Source organism: Pelodiscus sinensis, chromosome 1 (assembly GCF_049634645.1).
Source record: "Pelodiscus sinensis isolate JC-2024 chromosome 1, ASM4963464v1, whole genome shotgun sequence".
NCBI lineage: Eukaryota > Metazoa > Chordata > Testudines > Trionychidae > Pelodiscus > Pelodiscus sinensis.
In genome coordinates this window covers 267043187-267061837 of record NC_134711.1, presented here as the reverse complement: position 1 = coordinate 267061837, position 18651 = coordinate 267043187, and the positions used below count along the sequence as shown (strand labels likewise).

At 39.8% G+C, this 18651-nt stretch overlaps 1 long non-coding RNA gene across 1 annotated transcript in view; it reads right to left on the bottom strand.

The window, feature by feature from the left end:
* The window catches only part of LOC142826466 (uncharacterized), a 30173-nt gene extending 12755 nt beyond the window's left edge, over positions 1 to 17418 (bottom strand). Inside the window, exons 1-4 of the long non-coding RNA XR_012900608.1 lie at positions 16979 to 17418; positions 14189 to 14203; positions 5367 to 5444; positions 5146 to 5264 (exon numbers count right to left, since the gene is read on the bottom strand). This is a non-coding gene — a long non-coding RNA (uncharacterized LOC142826466). The remainder of the gene's footprint in view (positions 1 to 5145; positions 5265 to 5366; positions 5445 to 14188; positions 14204 to 16978) is intronic.
* Between the last annotated feature and the right edge of the window lie 1233 nt (positions 17419 to 18651).

Genomic DNA, 18651 nt, shown 5'->3' with positions numbered 1-18651 from the left:
TTTTTTAGGTGCTGAAAGTAAAATAAGTGTCTGAATACTTTGCTATGCAGAATATTGCTTTAGGAGAATAAAGTTATCCATCAAGTGTGAAAATATTGGTCATTAGTTCTATAGGGAACTTTTATTTGGTAATGAATAGAATTAACTGAAAGATTAAAGAGGAGATATAAAGGGAAGGTGATACAGAATTATAAGCAGAAAGATTGAAACATTTGTAGCATTATTTAAATAACATTACTGAATTACATTTTTATATCTATCCATAGCAGAGAACAATCATAGAAACTGTATTGTGCATATGTTTAAATCTGCATCAGTCTAAACAAGCCTGTGTCACTAAACTATTTATTTTACCTGATTTCTCCAGATGAATGTTTTCATTTATGCATTCATCATTACTGAAAATATAAACTCCAAGTAAGTAATTTGTGGGTTTTTTCTTAATCTACATTGAAATGTAATACAATACACAAAGCACTAATCAGAGGTTTTCATGGAAATATTTATTTTTAAAAATGATATGGTTTTACCTTATTGTAGTGAAAAGCAAAAATTAATGAACTATGATTAATGAGTATGACAAATTAACTGTAGTCGTTTGGAAATATTAAAACAATGAACAGAATTCATAGAGACATAATTGGTGTAAAACTGCCACCCATCTTTATTGTATTTGCAGGGATCTAAAAACAGGAAGAATTAGTAAAAAAGGATAATTATTATGATGTGTTGCAGTGGAATAAAAATATTGTTTTGGCAGCTGTCAGCAGATGATGCTACTACACATTTTCTTTCTCTCTTTATCTTTCTTTTCTCTCTCTCTCTCTCTCTCTCTTTTCTTATTTTTTAAATGTGCAAACATGTTCAATCTTGGGAAAATGTGTTGTTGATTACTTTTGCCTGATGCAAGGTTCTGGTAGGAGCAGTGGCTCTTGGATAGGCTTACCAGATGCTTTCACCTAAAATCACGAACATGGCAAAAAATAAAATAAAAAAATAAAAAAAAATTGGGAGACCAAACTTGTTAAGGAAAAAACAAAAACAAAAAAAAGCCCCAGGAGACCAAACTTGATTGAGGGAAACAAACAAACAAACAAAAAAGCTCTGCGCCTTTAAGACTCCCTTCATTCTTTTCTTCCTCATTCCAGATGCAGCAGGGGAATATTTTCCCTGTTGGCCTCCCATCCAAGAGAAATAGAAAATACTGGACATTTTACATGTCCGGAATTTTCTGGGTTTTTTTTTTACGGGACAGGGGCCAGAAAAAATGGACTGTCTGGGCAAAAACCAGACACCTGGCAGCCCTACTCTTGGACAAGGAAATATGCAAGCATCAGGAGAGTTTTTGCGGTGCCTTGCTCTATGATTAGTCAGTTTCTGAAGGAGAGCTTTTTCTCTGGGAACAAAGTGTTGGTGTTGGGTTGTGATTCCTGACAGAGGGGATTGCCTGCATGCTATTATGATCATCTCCATTCTTGGATGAGTGTACATTTTAGAATATACCCAGACTTTGCATCACTGATCTCTCCACCACTGAGAGAGTGATCTGCGTGGACCTTGAATTCTGCTACAGCTCAGTAAGGGGCAGTGATGGTGTCAGAATGGGGTCACCCATGTTAGAAGAAATGGCAACAACATATTAGGCAAGTTATTCCAGTGGAAAACATGTTAAAGGGGGTCCACAATCAAAACAATTCCCACTGACATCAATGAACCAGCCCTAAAACTTGTAGAGGATTATATGTTTTCTAGGATAAGTTCCCAATTTATATGAAAAATATTTTAATATTCCTAAGCTATATAACTTTCTTAGCTAGTTAAATAAAATATGTCCCTTGCATTCTGATCTTCTGTGATATTTCAGAAAGGATATGCTGTGTAAAAAGTATATTTAATATGTTGTACCATCTACAAGCTCCTTCAGGAAATATTGCATTAAACTGTTAACAGAGCTGCAAATTCTATTTATGTGACGCTCATAAAAAAAAAATTCCACCCCAGCACATACATATCTCTACATCCTACATAAATAATCACATTTATTGAGCAGCTAGTTCTCAAATTGGAGAGGAAAATGAGGGTTTGGATGGACTGTGATGTGTAGGAACAGATTAGGTAGGCAATCACTCATTAGTGACAGATGCAAAGCTAGCTATATGATTGTCCCAAAAATTATGAGCATTGAGCCAAAGAGGTAATGTCTAATGGATAGTATGGTCAGTTTTTGAATGCATTCTGAAGCAGACTATTGCACTGAAATATATTTTTAAAGATGACTAATTAAAAAACTGCTTTAATATTTTATAAAGATATAAAATGAGGCAAGTCAAGCCAAGAGTAATTAGAAATCTTATCAATAGTGATCCAGTAGCCTATATCTTTAGTAGCACTAGGGAACAGAGTGAAGAATCTACATGAGCTCCTTCCCCATTAATCTATGCAGGGCCTGGACTTGATCCCAGAAGCCCTCGATTTCAGGAGTATAAGGTTACAATGCCTCCTCATATTCAGGTGGTGATGTCAGCAGTTCTGGACTGGGTAGTTACATCAGAGCAAATGAGATAAAAATCAGGCTGTCAGTGGTGGCCATGGGAAAGAGCGGTATGGGCCTTTGTGACACCTTCATAATCTTCACCCAGCATGACATCTGAGCATATGCTCAATGACTGGCCAAAGAACAGTTTTCCATCTTGTATCAGACATCTACAAGATCTGCCCCTTCCCTCTAACCGGAAGCGGTGAAAGTAGGAAAGAACATATGTCCAGTGACAAGAAGCTTATGCAGAAGGAGAAGTCCTGTCAAGTGTGGAAATTTGGAGGGGCGGGGGAATAGTGTATATTTAAAACAACTTCCCACCCCCAAAAAAGGAACTAAGTAAGTAAGTAAGAAAGAGGACGTTGGGCTCAGTAAGGAAGAGGAAAGAAAAAAAAATGAACCATGATTATAATATAAAATTAGACTTGATACCAGGGTCACTTCTTCTAGGAAGCAAAAAGGGCAATGCCACGGAAGCAAAAAATCTATCCATGAGAGTTTTAGTTTGGTTGCCCATGCACATTTTCTCCTTTGTGGGCTAAGCTCCCCATCTAGATTTCATCTCCCATGATGTACTGTCTACCTTCACTAAGGGTACGTCTACACTGCAGAGCTATTTTGGGATACTGAAAGAATCCCCAAATAGCTATTCCACACCTATTGAAGCAGCCCGTTATTTCAAAATAGATTTACCAGGCAGCTTATTCCAACAACCTGGTAACCCTTGTACCACAAGGGTTAAGGGGAATTTTGGAATAGCAGATTATTTTGCAATTTGGCGCTGTGTAGATAGCTTATTTTGTAATTTGGTGCTATTTTGAAATACAGGCAGTACCCGGGTTACATACAAGATAGGGACTGTAGGTTTGTTCTTAAGTTGAATTTGTATGTAAGTCGGAACTGGTACATATTGTAGGGGAAACTCTAGCCAAACATTTCTCCAGAGCTCAGTTTTATTCTCCCACACCTCACTTCCCTCAGTCCTTTATTCTCAAGCTGAGATGTCTGCTGAGAAAAGCCGCTCCGCGTCTCCTTGGTCTGCTGGGGGGAGGGGCGCTAGCTTTGCATCTCCCTGGTCTGCCGGGGGGAAGCAGCTAGTGCGGGGTTGCCTCACCCCATTTGTAAGTAGGGATCCGATGTAAGTCGGATCCATGTAACCCGGGGACTGCCTGTATACTCAAAATAAGCCACGCAATTTGCATAGCGCAAATTGTGTAGCTTATTTTGAGCTAAGGGTGAGGCGTAGACGCACCCTAAGAGCAAATCAATGAAATTTAATTTAGATTATTTCAGTCAATAAGATCTCATCTCAAATAAATTGTTTTATGATATTTTGGTAAAGTTTGCTGATAGCTTTCACCCCCTTTTTCTCTACTTTGGGCAAGTATACGGTTACCATTATCATAGTATCTGAGAGCCTTACAGTCTTTAATTTTTGCATCCTCAGAACAGCCCTGTGAGGAAGAGAAGTGGTATTATCTGAACAGAAACACTGGAGCTATGTCTACACTGGCGGAAGACATAGAGCAAGAAAAACCCTCTTGCACAATGCCGCTACGCTGATTATTTTCAGGAATAACGGCATTGCGCAAGAGGGTTTTTCTTGCGCAAGAAGGGGCAGTGTAGATGCTCCTTCTGGTGCAAGAGCCTCTTCTGCAAGAATGGCGGCTCATTAGGTATGCAAATGAGGCTCGCCGATATTCCACGCTTAGCCTTATTTGCATATTTCTGGCGCTACAACTCGCCAGTGTAGACATAGCCAGAGAGAATAATAGTACAATGTCTATGTAGTTATGTAATCTAGGTACCTAAGACCCATTGACTTTCCAAAGACAGGGCAAAGTCAACATGATTTAGGAGCCTAAGTCAAATAGGATAACAAATTCAAAAGTACCTATGTTGTTACCCCATATTTCAGAGCTGAGTGGCTGAAACTAGGAATGTGATTAACCCAACAGAAATCTTATTATATGAATTAAGCCACCATGAATGAATAAAATTGAACATCACATAGTATAGGGTTAATTTAAAAGTAGGATTTTAGTGGCAAGGTCAATACTAGCTGGCAGTTTTTGCTAATCAGAGCGGGAGGTGAGGAGAAAAAAGTAAATGATTGAGACTAAAAGAAAATAAGTGGACAGAAAACCTTGGATTTGGTGCCTTTGATATATAGAAGCATGTTATGATCAAGCTCGTTAGGAATATTTCTTGATAAGTAGTTTATTGAAAGTTAGGTAATGTGATGCTTTAATAGGGGTTACTATGAAATTAGTTATAAAAGACTAGCTAATGCAGTGTATTTGGAAGCCTTTTGAGATGGTTTTCCTGTCTCTCTTTCTTTCAAACGGGCGAACAACTCGCTACTGCAAATTTGTGAATTACTCAATACCCATTCCAGATTTTAGGTAAATGTTTGGCATTTTCTACACCTACTGACTCTGTCTACGTATGCTTCAACCTAATAAACTGCAGTTTTAGACAGAACACTCTTACTTGCATTAGACAGAATTCCTGTGTTTCCTTTGATTTAGTCCTGACATCATCTGTAGTGAAACAGTTATATTATCACAGTTGTGGTTCTGAAAACCCTAGGCAACAAAGTGACTTACCCAAGGTCTCTGCAGGAAGTTTTTGGCAGAGCAAGGCTTTGAGTATGGGTCTCCTAAGTCCCAGGGCAGTTGTCTAATCATTAGACCATCTTTCATCTGTGTTAGTCCTGTGCAGTATGCTACAGATATACAATTTAAAAAAATGTATTAAAGCCAGAGTATGTTGCTAACAATATTTAGTATGCATAATTTTCCTCTAACTTCCTATGAAAGGGCCTGACCTAAAGCCCACTGAAGCCAATGGTATCCCCAGCTACAGTTCTCCTCTTACGTGTGTCTTCATAAATTGAGTCCGCAAGCTGGGCAGTGAGAAAAAAGCATTATTTTGTTTATTAGCAAAACATAGTTGATATGGAGTTACTGATAAATAATAAACACAGAACCCACATGGGGTATCATAAAGCAACCATATCCCATACTCAGTGATGACCCCAAACTGAAAAAAGTCTTTCTTCACTCCCACTTCTGGCCTTCAAACAACCCTAGAGCTTTTTTCTCCATGCTCATCAACAGAAGCAATCTCTCCCCAAACCAGGACATATCAACTCAGAGCAGCACCAGCCCCTGCCAGAACAACACATGCGAAACTACAACACTCAGCATCCCGTACCACATGCCTTTTAAGATCCATGAGTGCTACATATACCTGCCATGATGTGTGTGCTTCATCTAGGGAATTAAATGTCTCAATAGCAATTATGTGAGTGAAACCAGAGAATCACTACACTCTCAAATGCCCTCACACAGGAAAGCAATAAAAGACAAAACAACTCAATCATCATTGTGTGGATAAGTTTTATAAAAGCAATCACACTATATCTGACCTATTAATCCTCATCCACAAAAGAAACCTACACAACACTTTCAAAAGATTATATTAAATTTATAACTTTGCTAGACACTGAAAATCTTGTCCTCAATAGAGATGCTGGATTTTCTGGCTTATTGCAATAACCCTCCATTGCTGCCTTCCCCATTATGACTTAGGGTACGTCTAGACTACATGCCTCTGGCGACAAAGGCATGTAGATTAGACTACCAGGCATAGGAAAATTAAGCGGCAATTTAAATAATCGCCGCTTCATTTAAATTAACATGGCTGCCGCGCTGAGCCGATCAGCTGTTTGTCGGCTCAGCGCGGTAGTCTGGACGCGCGGGGGTCGACATCAAAGGCATTTGTCGACCTCCCAGGTATGCCTCCTGGGATGAGGCATATGCCAGAGGCATGTAGTCTAGACGTACCCTATGATTGGAGAGTGTTTACAGATCGCTTCTCTTTAAATGATCCCTTGAAATATGTGTGTACTATTCATGCCAACCATTCTGTTCCACCTTGTATTTGGCTGTGATATTTTAAGTACCTAGACTCAAAGAAGAGCTCTGTGTAAGTTCAAAACCTTGTCTATCTCATCAACAGAAGATGGTCCAATAAAAATATTACATCAGTCACCTTGTCTCTCTAATAAACATGGAAAACCATTATGCCATTTTTGTTCCTTTTCATTGTGGAACTGCCTATTTTAAGCCTGACTAGCACAATCATACAGCTATTTGCTGTACTAAGAAATGTTGTAATTTATATATACCACTGCATCCCATTCAGGAACATAGTGAGCCTGTGTTTCTTAAAATGTTGATTGCTTACAACTTCATTTGGCATGAATGTGAGCTGTAGGTACTCATCGTTTTTTAAAAACAAGCCCTGCAGCATGACATTTTGTTTCCCTTCAAGTTAATCATTTTAATGTTTATATTCATGGCCCTAGACTAGTATAAATTGATTTTTTTTAATCAGTTTTATCTTTTAAAGCAAAGAAAATGAGGAGGCCTATACTACACAGGAACATCAGCATAGGAGCCAGCAAACAGCTGAAGACAGGAGAGCTTGAGTTGGAGTGGGTAAGGAGAGATTGGGGAAGGGTGTGTGGTGTTTAGATAGGTGTGTGTGTGTGTGTGTGTGTGTGTGTGTGTGTGTGTAGTGGGTTTTTTCTCCTACTTGATAGGAAACTGGGGGAAAGGCTTTGACATCTAGTAACCAGAGGTGAAAATAACTGAAATTTCTTACAGGTACTGTCCTATAACAACCTGGGTCCTTGACAGCCCTTTAAATAGCTCCCTGCTGGCTTTTATTGTAGCTCAGCCAGTTCTTGACAAAGCTGTGTACCAGGGTGCATCCCCTTACTTTCACCTCTGGTAGTAACCCAAAGAATGGAAAAGGCAATCCAGATGACTGGTTGTGGAAGCTGTGGGATATAGAATATTCTGGAGAGGATACCTGAAAAAAAGTGTTACATTTGTATGAAGTGTTGCCTAATATATCTGATGGAAGAGTCAGTCCAAGGTTTGGCAATGCACCTAGAAACTATGGCTGAGTTTTCAAGGGGAGTTGAGTGTATATGAAGAGAAATAAAAAGGAGACTACAGGGAAACCTGAAGATTTGCAGATGTGTGCTAGACCTGTGAACTGAGGGCAAACTACTGCAAGTGGCTAGTGGAAGCATGTTGTTACAAGAATACGGCAGAGAAAAAGACTTGCTAGTGAAGGAGAAAAATAGTTGAGGAGCGGGTCCGCTGAATTGGAAAATGAAGGGATGAGGCAGGCAGTAATAGAAGATGGGAGACTAAGAAAGAAGGGAAGAATGGCTAGTTCTATAATGAGGGTATGTCTACACTACCCTCCTATTTCGAAATAGGAGGGTACTGTAGGCATACCGCAATTGCAAATGAAGCCCGGGATTTGAATTTCCTGGGCTTCATTTGCATAAGCGGGGCGCCGCCATTTTTAAATCCCCGCTAGTTCGAACCCCGTGCCGCGCGGCTACACGCGGCACGAACTAGGTAGTTCGAACTAGGCTTCCTAGTTCAAACTACCGTTACTCCTCATTCCACGAGGAGTAATGGTAGTTCGAACTAGGAAGCCTAGTTCGAACTACCTAGTTCGTGCCGCGTGTAGCCGCGCGGCACGGGGTTCGAACGATCGGGTATTTAAAAATGGCGGCGCCCCGCTTATGCAAATGAAGCCCGGGAAATTCAAATCCTGGGCTTCATTTGCAATTGCGGTGTACCTACATTACCCCGTTAGTTCGAACTAGCGGGGTAGTGTAGACATACCCTAAGAGACAATGCAGGCAGCCAGAGTTTGGAGCTAAAGAGGTCAGATAATGCCTCACAGAAGATTGCAAATGAGAACAGAAGACAATAATACTTGCAGCCAGAAAGGACAGGAATAGGAAAGCTAGAGAATCGTACCAACACCAGCAAGAAGCAAGTCCCTTTGGTTGGGGAGTCTCTGCAAAGAACAATAGAGAGGGCTATCACCAGAGCTGATCCAAAGAATAGGATGTTCTGTTTGCTGGGGGCTAAGATTCAGAATGTGGACCTGAGGCTGAAGAAGATCCTAATGGGAATAAGAAAGAATCCACTGATTGTCCTTCATGCAGAAGCAAATGATTCTATTAGATTCTCAGTGGGACTCATCAGGTAAGATGCTTGGGGGTGGAGGGTGGACTGGGGAAGCTGCTTAAAGAAATGGGGGCTCACGTGATCTTCTATCTATCCATAGAAGAGGAAACCATAGGTGAGACAAGATTACGATGATCAATAGATGGCTTAAATGATGTTTGACCACTGAAAGGCATTCATTGGCAGAAGACTTTTTTCAAGGGCTAGACTCTATATAAATAGGGAGGAAAATAAACATCTGGGAGAGAGATTGGCACAACTGTTTACAAGGGTTTTAAAATAGAAATTTGGAGGTAATGGATGGGAGATGCTCATGTAATTACCTGATCCTAATACTAAGTCAGAGGAAAATCAAGTCAAAGAGGAAACAGAATTATTGGAGAAGGGAATGACAGAGGGTAGAAGAATGAGCCTCAAGAAGAAGGATCATGCCAATATCAGGGAAGTAATTGTCAGGTACTTTGATACAAGTAATTAAACGATTGTTCCTGATCAGGTAAGGAATTGGGGTGAAGTAAAGCAGACACAGCTCTTGGAGGAATTAGAACTACTGGTGCAGGAAATGAAACAAGATATTATGGGGATGAGAGAAAGAGGGTGGAGTAGGAGTCATGACTGGAATACAGGTATGAAGGCATATGTACTGTTCAATAGAGAGATAAAAGCAAAGATGGTAAAGCAGCATTGTATATTAACACTGAGGCAGACTGTTTCACCCATTCCATCATTTCTAATTTATTTACAGTCTGTTTGGGTCAAATTCACGTTGGGGAAGAAAAGTAACAGAGGATCCATTGGGATACAGCTTGGGGGTCTGCTCCCAGGATCTGATCTGAATACGGATAAAGACCTCTGTCATATTTTAATTGAATAAATACTGCTGGGAATTGTGTGATTATTGGTGACTTTAATTTTCCAGATACAGATTGAAGGACAAGTGATCCTAACAATGGTAAGGCCCAGATATCCCTAGATATGATAACCAACACATTTCACCAAATAGTCACTGAACCAACAAAAGATCATGCCATTTGAGATTTAGTATTGGTGAAAACAAGGACATGATAAAGTAATCGATTGTAGAAGACCAACTTGGTTCATTTGACCATAAATGTGCTAAGTTTAATAAATGTGCTAAATGGATGGATAAACAAAAATAACCTGACTTTAAAAAGGCAAACTTTAAGAAATTAAGGGAATTAGTTAGGGAAGTGGACTGGAATGAAGAACACAAGGGGTTGAATATAGGGAGACTTCTACTGTGCTTGCAGAAATGGCTGAGAAATTAAAATTGCCTCCTCCACCAGAGTGCAATGAAAGAATTATCTGTCCCATCCCCTCCCATTCCTAACACCTTAGTGGGGACAACCATCATTTTTCTGTATAATTAGAATGGGTTAAATACTCAGCTCACCATTTTATTCTTTCTGGCACTGATTAGAACATAAGAACGGCCATACTGGGTCAGACCAAAGGTCCATCCAGCCCAGTATCCTGTCTGCCAACAGTGGCCAATGCCAGTTGATTCCTTTAGTCTAGTTTCTTGTTAGGGCATTTGTCATAAAGGAACATCCAAATTGGAGATGGATAAACCCTGAAGTTCCAAGATGCATTTTTATTTGGCTAAACATCAGAACATTTGGATACTGATTAATTCTTAGATTTGCAACAATGACCTGGAAATGATGTAAGAACAGTGAATTTTGGCACTTGAAGACTTATACAGATTACAGAGAAATGAAAAAAAAATGAGGAGGCAATGTTAAGCAAACTATACTGAGGCACAGAAGACATTTAATTCATTTTTCAGACCAAGAGTGTGAGAGAGGTGGTATGAATTCTGCTAAGGACACCTTTGAATTATAAGCCTCTGTGTTGTTCTTTTCCCTTAGCAAGAGTGAGCTTTACTGGAGATTAGACTGTATCAGTTCCATGCCACATCACTCTGTCCACTAGCAAATCCCTTGAGATACCATCTGTCTTTATCTTGCATTGCAGCTAACAATCAGTAAAACCCAGTTCCTGAATTCCCAGAGAGTTCTTTCTGTAGTGTTCAGTTCCACTCAGTAGAACTCACAACAATTATTAAAGTGTACTGCATCCAAACAGACAGTATACATATCAGACAGTTATATTAGCTGAAGCCTCACACTTTACTTAAATACAGAAACACTCAGTTTATAGGCAAGCTAAGAACAAATTTATAACAATATAGATGTAAGTGATACTAAGCAAGAGAAAAAAAGAGAGGTATCTGTAGATATGTTGGAGGGTAAGTAAGGGTCCTGAGTGACCTAGACAAATTGGACGATTGGGCCACAAGAAATCTGATGAGGTTCAAAAAGGACAAGTGCAGAGTCCTGCACTTGGGAAGGAAGAATCCCAAGCATTGTTATAGGCTGGGGTCCAACTGGCTAAGTAGCAGTTCAGCAGAAAAGGATTTGTGGATTACAGTGGATGAGAAGCTGGATATGAGTCAACAGTGTGCCTTTGTAGCCAAGAAGGCTAGTGGTATACTAGGTTGCATTAGGAGGAGCATTTCCAGCAGATCTAAAGAAGTGATTATTCCCCTTTATTCGGCTCTGGTGAGGCCACAACTGGAGTATTGCACTATAGAAAGGATGGGGATGCACTGGAGAGGGTCCAGCAGAGGGCAACCAAAATGATTAAGTGGCTGGACCACATGATCTACTAGGAAAGGCTGAGGGATTGGGATTATTTTGCCTGCAGAAGAAAAGAGTGAGGGGGGATTTGATAGCAGCCTTACTTAGCTTTCTCAGGGATTCTCAGTAGTGACAAATGAGAGAACTAGGAGCAGTGATCTCAACATGTGGGGGGGGGGGGGTGGTCTGCGTTGGATAATAGGAAAAGCTATTTTCACTAGGAGGGTGGTGAAGCACTGGAATAGGTTACCTAGGGAGGTGGTACAATCTCCATCCCTGGAGGTTTTTAAGTCCTGACTTGACAAAGCCCTGGCTGGGATGATTTAGTTGGGGTTGGTCTTGCTTTGGGCATGTGGCTGGACTTGATGACCTCCTGAGGTCTCTTCCAGCCCTAAGATTCTATGATTCTAAAACTAAAAGAAAACAAAACACAATTTCTGCTAATTAAATGTAATGTCTTTGCCTAAAACAGTTTCTTACTTACAACAAGTTATCAACCGTTCCTGACCTTCAGGACAAGAGGACTCAACTTTTAAAAGCTACGTAAGTTGCTCCTATGTTCACCACTAGAGTGTCTTTTCACTGTCCCTTTCATTTCCAAAATTCACTATGTTCATCACAAGAGCCAGGAAGATTTCCTGGCTGCAAACATGGACTCTCAAGCTGAGGAAGTGGGTCTGGCTCATGAAAGCTCATTACCTATTAAACCATCTTGTTAGTCTTTGAAGTGCTACCTCATTTTTCCTTTTGTTTAAGCTCACTAAAATGTTTGCTCCATTGCTTGTTTATTTGATTGCTTTATTTATCTTTATATGTAAATCACTTCCATTGATTTTTGTCTGTAACCAAGCAAGTCAAACAGGTAAATCCATATTCTTTTGTCTTTGACAGTGTGATGGGGTGCACTAGGCTCATCTGCTCCCTGCTGGAGGGCTTGTTCTCCTACCCCTTCCTGCCTCTAAAAAGTGACAATGAAAGTGAATCCCCCAGGATATCTAGTGTGGCTACTGAGGAAGCAGCCAATTAGAGAGAGGCTCCAGAGAGCAACCAATCAGAATAAACAAGCTCATATAAAGGAGCCGCTGGACAGATTAGTTGCTTGCTAGATGGACCCAGAGGAGTGAGAATAGTGCTCTTGGCTTGTTACAGTACCTAGACAGAACCGTTGCTGGCAGGGACTAGGGGAACAAGGAAGGTGCTCCTGGCTGGTAGAGAGAATCCAAGAAAGACTTCCATGCTGAGATAACAGTGACAGTGAAAGGGCTGTGAATAAGTGGCCCAGGGAACCGTAGCAGAAAGTTGAAAGGGGTGCAACACATGTTTATCAACAATTCAAAGTTGATTAATTTAAAGTAATGTATATTGGAAAACATAATCCCAATCATACATATAAAATAATGGGAACTAAATAAGCTTTTATATCTCAGGAGAGATCTTGGAGTCATTGTATATAGTTCTGTGAAAACATCCACTCAATCTGCAGTAGCAGTCACCAGAAACCATATTAGAGGAGCTCTGTTTGGGATGGCTCCCAACAAAGGAGGTCAAAGGTGATTTAACGTTTGGGGTAGGTGTGTCATTTTTATTAATAACAATTTCCAGTTTGTTCAGGGCCAGTCTCCACAATTATCCTTGTAAATTCTGGATACTCAAGGAGTTTTGTGTTCACAAATCCATTTCTGAATACCAAAATGCAGTATCTTGGCATCCCTCACTGTGGTATCTGAAAGCCCAAGTTGTGAAGGGTACACACAAACATTTTTTGAATTTTTCCTTGAAAGTTCATCAAGATAAATTCTATGATTTCCAGATATGTGGGATAGAAACCCAGAAATCTGTCTCTCCTGCACATATGATTTTCATTATTGAGAATTGACAGTTGAGTTATTTCCATGGAACTGTGCTGTTATGCAAGGTGCTGATCAAACAGTGTGTAGTGGTCTTCATGTTGGCTTTGTGTAGACATGAGAGTGAGTGTGCTGTTGGTATTTGGTGGCCAGCCCACAATAAATACATTAGACCGACTATTAGTATGAGCTGAGCAAATTCTTCATTTGGTAGAATCCTGGTTTATTTAGGGCTGAAGACAAAGGTTCTTAGCCCAACTGCCATGTATGGTATAACTATACTACATGGATTTGTTATGGCAGCCTTGGAAAATGTGGACACTGAAATGCTTTAGATTTTATGAGACTTGCTATCAACTGAAATGAAAACAAACAAGAAGATGGCTCTGACTTTTCTAATGTGGCTGCTCCACATTTCAGCTAATTGCACAAAATACTAAGAATAACAGCTGCAATGGCACGGGGTAATCCAATTTAAAAGTCTCAGCAGAAATCTTACCAAATCAACATTCATATAGACTGAAGACAACAAAAAAGTAAAAATCGTGAAGTAAATTTAAGACGATGGATTTAAGGAAATAGAGATGAACTGAACAGAGGGCCTAGCAGGTAGATATTCTCTTAGGATTCAAGAGAAGAATTTGCACCTGTGTATTCAATTCCAATAGGAAATATAATGTACGCTTGGCCTGTATTTCAAAATCACTCCTGTTGCAAGGAAATTCAAGAAGTACATTTTCCTGACTGTAGATGCAGTATAGCTGACCATACACAACTATCATTTAGACATTGCTGTTTCAAAAATTTTTGTTCATCCCTAGTAGATACTTCTTTTTTGATGCTTTGTCATGGTGACAGTTAGTGCTATCTAGGGAGACTATGGTAGTAATTTACTAGTTTTCCATTCATAGCAGCAGTAAAACTGAAGGACCATTGGGAAATACATACTATGTCTCCTTGACAAATATTTATAATTTACAGCTAGAAATGTAATTTTCTTAGGTTCATTTCAAGTTTGTCAGGATAATGATAGTAACAGTAACACTGAGGGAAGTTAAAAAGGATACTTACCAAGAGTAGTGAAACCTAGGAAGCAATAGCAAAACAATGAATTTCTAGAACTTCTGGTGCAATTATGTGATTTCAGGATCAGGAGACAAGAAGCAAACTGTACAACAATATCTTGCAAATGTTTCTTAAGGAAGCAAATGGAAGACAACCCACCAGGCAGGATAAAGGCAACAAAATGCTCTGAGAGAATTTTCTGTGCAGGTTTCTCAGAATTGACTGGCAGGGTAGTCATTAAAAAGAGCTACGGTTATAGCCAACACTATCCAGTAGGAAAGACCAACAGTCAATAATCTTTGATTATAAGTTTTCTTGCTGCGAGACAAGTGATTATATGATAATTGGTAGGAAAATAAATGGGAAGGAGGCAGAGAGAAAGCAACCCCGCATGGAAAATGCAACGACATTACTGATAGGCAAAACATCTTGAGTTTGATGTCATCCCACACAGAAAAACCCACATAAGGGAAAACTCTACTAGAAATTCAACAAAGCTTTCCTTATGGACTGAATTTCCCCTTAACATGAGACCAAGTAACCCTTTGGATCCTGCAACAAAACACTACTGTATGGGGAAGGCCTGCTTCTTTGTCACTGGAGAGACTTCTTCCCTTGTCAGCTAAACGGCTATTACAGGATTTTGTTGTTCACGTCCTTTTCTCGGCTGTAGAGACCACAGAGGCAGTAAATGTTGCTTAATAATATTAATGCTCATGGGGATTTCCCAGAAGAAATCTGCTAAGTTACTACATGTTTCCCTCCCTTCCTTCTTCTGCCCCAGAATGCCTTCTTCTTTCATTTACAAAGCCCCAATAATGCACAGTTTGCAGAGGCATTGCAGCCAGCCCAGAGGATGATTGTAAAGCTTCTGATCCCCATCTGCTGCTGCTCTGTGATTCCCCCATAACTTGATTCTCAAGTGAAAAGGGGCAGGTCTCAGACCTTAGGCCACGTCTACACTAGGAATCTAGTTCAAAATTAGTAAATTCAACTTAATAATGCCCAACTTAACAAAATCGAACTAATGTGTCTACATTATGGGGAAGCCTCAAAATTAATCTGAGGCAAGCTCCATTAATGTGGAAGCATTCCCTTGGCCTTGAGCCCCAGGAAGCACTGGGGAGTAATTATTTTGAAATAGCGGTATCGGTGCATCCATACTACCTTCATTTTGAAATAACTACATCAGAATTAGTGTTATTTCTGATGAAAAGCAGGAGTACAGATTTTTAATTAAACGGCCCATTATTTCGAAATAACAGGCTTGGTTGTGTGGCTCCTCTGCTTGAAATTTGACTTAAGGGGGTTATTTCAAAATAAAGTCCTAGTGTAGACCAGGGCTTAGAGACAAATCCTACAGAAAGGATTTCAAGACATAACTGAACTGAAACATCAAAAAATTCCATGTATAGTAGATTCATTTGTGCCAGACAAAACAATGACATTTAAAAAAAATCCGTCAAATGTGAATATTTGGGTCTCTCTAGATACCCATAAACATGTTGGCTTCCAACAATGTTGTTTAACATACATGGTGTTTGTTGAAATTATAAAAGGTAGTTTCATTTACAGACTTGCCTTCTGTTCACAACTCAGTCTATATGAAAATCATTCCTCTTCGTGTCATCGTTGTTTGTGGTGTACTGCTAAATATCCCTAATCCAGATTACTAGCACAATAGAGGGTGATAGCACTACAATATGTTTTTGTATAATCAGGGAATTTTAATCTCTAGATTGCCAGTGAATTTAAAAAGCAATATGCTGTGTAATCCATGTAGAGTGCTTTCCTGCATGCACATAGCACTGTATGTCCAAGTGCTAAAATCCTTATTTTTAACAAAACGGTTTATTGATCTGTAAGTGCTTTCAAAACTCAGAGTTCAATGTATTTAATACTCAAAGCCACTATATATTAGCTGAAATGTTACTTCAGTTTAAACACATTTTATGTCTTTCTAGACATGCCCCATGTCGGGACGCTAATCACAAATTCATCAAGAGGTGAAAAGAGTAGAAGGAGGATTAAGGAAGATCTCTTACATCATGGCTACACTGGGGAGTTATTTCAAAATAACTCCCCTTATTTCAATATAGCAAGCAAGTGTTCACACTACCAAACCTGTTATTAGAAATAATGGGCGTGTTATTTTGAAATACAGGCAGTCCCCGGGTTACATGGATCCGATTTACATCGGATCCCTACTTACAAATGGGGTGAGGCAACCCCGCACTAGCTGCTTCCCCCCAGCAGACCAGGGAGACGCAAAGCGGCTTTTCTCAGCATACACCTCAGCTTGAGAATAAAGGACTGATGAAAGTGAGGTGTGGGAAAATAAAACTGAGCTCTGGAGAAATGTTTGGCTAGAGTTTCAATATGTACCAGTTCCGACTTACATACAAATTCAACTTTAGAACAAACCTACAGTCCCTATCTTGTACGTAACCTGGGGACTGCCTGTAATAACTCCAGTTTGTGAAGAATAAGCTTATTTCATAATAGTTATTTTGGGAGTTCTTATTTCAAAATAAACTGATAGTGTAGACATAGCCTTAGGCTACAACACCTTCAGAGCAGTAACATTTCCTGAAGGGAGACTCATATTCTGAATCAAATTTTCCAGAAAGCAACAGGCAAAGACAGGACTTTTAGATTTATATGCCAAACTTGAATTAATTTGGGGGGTCTTCATTCTGGTTCCTGATTTAAAAACTGTTATAAACGTATAACCACAGAGAAAACCCAGATGTGGAGTTTGGAGGACTGACACTAGAGTCCTTTTTTGGAGCTTACCTCTAGGAAGCTTTTTAGCATGAGTGTAAGTTCTTCTATTGTTCTGATACGCTTTCTCCGGAATGCCTTTAATATAAGAATAAATATGCTTGCTTAGAAGGAGTGGTGGGGTGATTTGTAACTGGCCATAGCTGTGTGAGAAAAAGAAAAGCACAGGAACTAGACTTTTAGGCATCTAGATTACCGGAGATATCACAGTGAAGATTCGGGAGCTGAAAGACCTTAAAACCCCTTCTCAGAAGAAAGTGAGATGTTGTGTGGGTCTCCACCCAAGAGAGGTGATAGCTAGGAGTCAGAAACTCTTAACTGTGTGCCCTCAAGGGACCACTGAGGGGTAAATAGGGATGCAGATACCTTGTAACTAAGACAGGAACAATACGTCCTAAGAAGTATTATCAGAAGTTACTGAACTGTAGTTATGTTAGGGTCAAGTGGTGGGGGCTGTTAGCAACATGTGTTGCTGTTAGTACTATATACACAAACTTTGGGAATTCATATAGTTGTTGACAAAGTTTTTGTTAATTGTAACAATCTATTCCTTGTCTTCTTTCTCCTTGCTAGGAAACAGGATTCTCTGCTGAGATGCGCATTATTTCAGGTTTGGCATACAAAACAGAGCTCATACACTTTGCTCTTATTCCCTATGTGATGTGGTATACAAAGCCCACAGTGGATAATAAGGGGCTAATGAGCTGCTGTAGGCCCAGCTGGCTGCACCCCACCACTCCTGCAGGAGATGCACAGGCCAGAGGAAGAGAAGTTAAAAAGGAGTAGAGCAGCTCGCTCATGGCCAGATCAGGGAAGAGAGACCTGCAACCCTACACTGAGGACTGATGACAGGAACTTTCCAGACAACCATTGTGTGAAAGCTCCTCTCTTAGGGAGGGAAGGAAGAGCCAGATCCTGATATGCCCTGAGAGGAAGACAATCCCCTCTATTTTTGTTCATGGACTACCCTGGAAGGGGAGAGACTGAAGTCACCGGGCCAGAGCACCAAGTCACAGGAAAAGGCAGGCAATTGCAGAGCAACACCAAGGGGGAGAAAACTTCCATGTTTGCCCATGAGGAGGCGCGTTGGTGGTAAGTCGATGCCTCACATACATGTCGTTACACTTTCAACAACAGCTGCTATGTTTGTTTGCCTTCTTTTTTGCTCTCTTCACACGTTTTGCTGAATATATTTAGAAAATGAACTACAAAATTAACACTCATAACTAGCTTCTATTTTCCTCATTACATTTCTTTCTTTCTTCTCTCTCTAACATTTTAATGTAACATTGTTGTACAGATGTATGTATTTCCAAATGGAAATTATTACTGAAATTAACAGCATCTCCTGTCAATAAGACCATCAGTTGAAATAACTAAATTATGAAAGATTAAAAATTCAACAGCTAACATGCAGCTTCTATTTCTAAGGATATTTTCTGAGAGTGCTCATGGCAACAAAACACCCATTTTGATTTTTCTTTTTCTGCCTGTTAAAACGCAGCAACAGAGGTGTGTAGAAATCTAATTCAGTAAATTAATCAACAGATTAATGCCCTGTTTCAGCAAAAACAGACTTAAGCACAGACATAAGTCACAGTGGAAATAAAAAGTGAAGCACAGGCTTAAGTGTATAGCTGAACGGATGTCTTAATGAAGATCATCTAGTTACAATGTATTGGAAA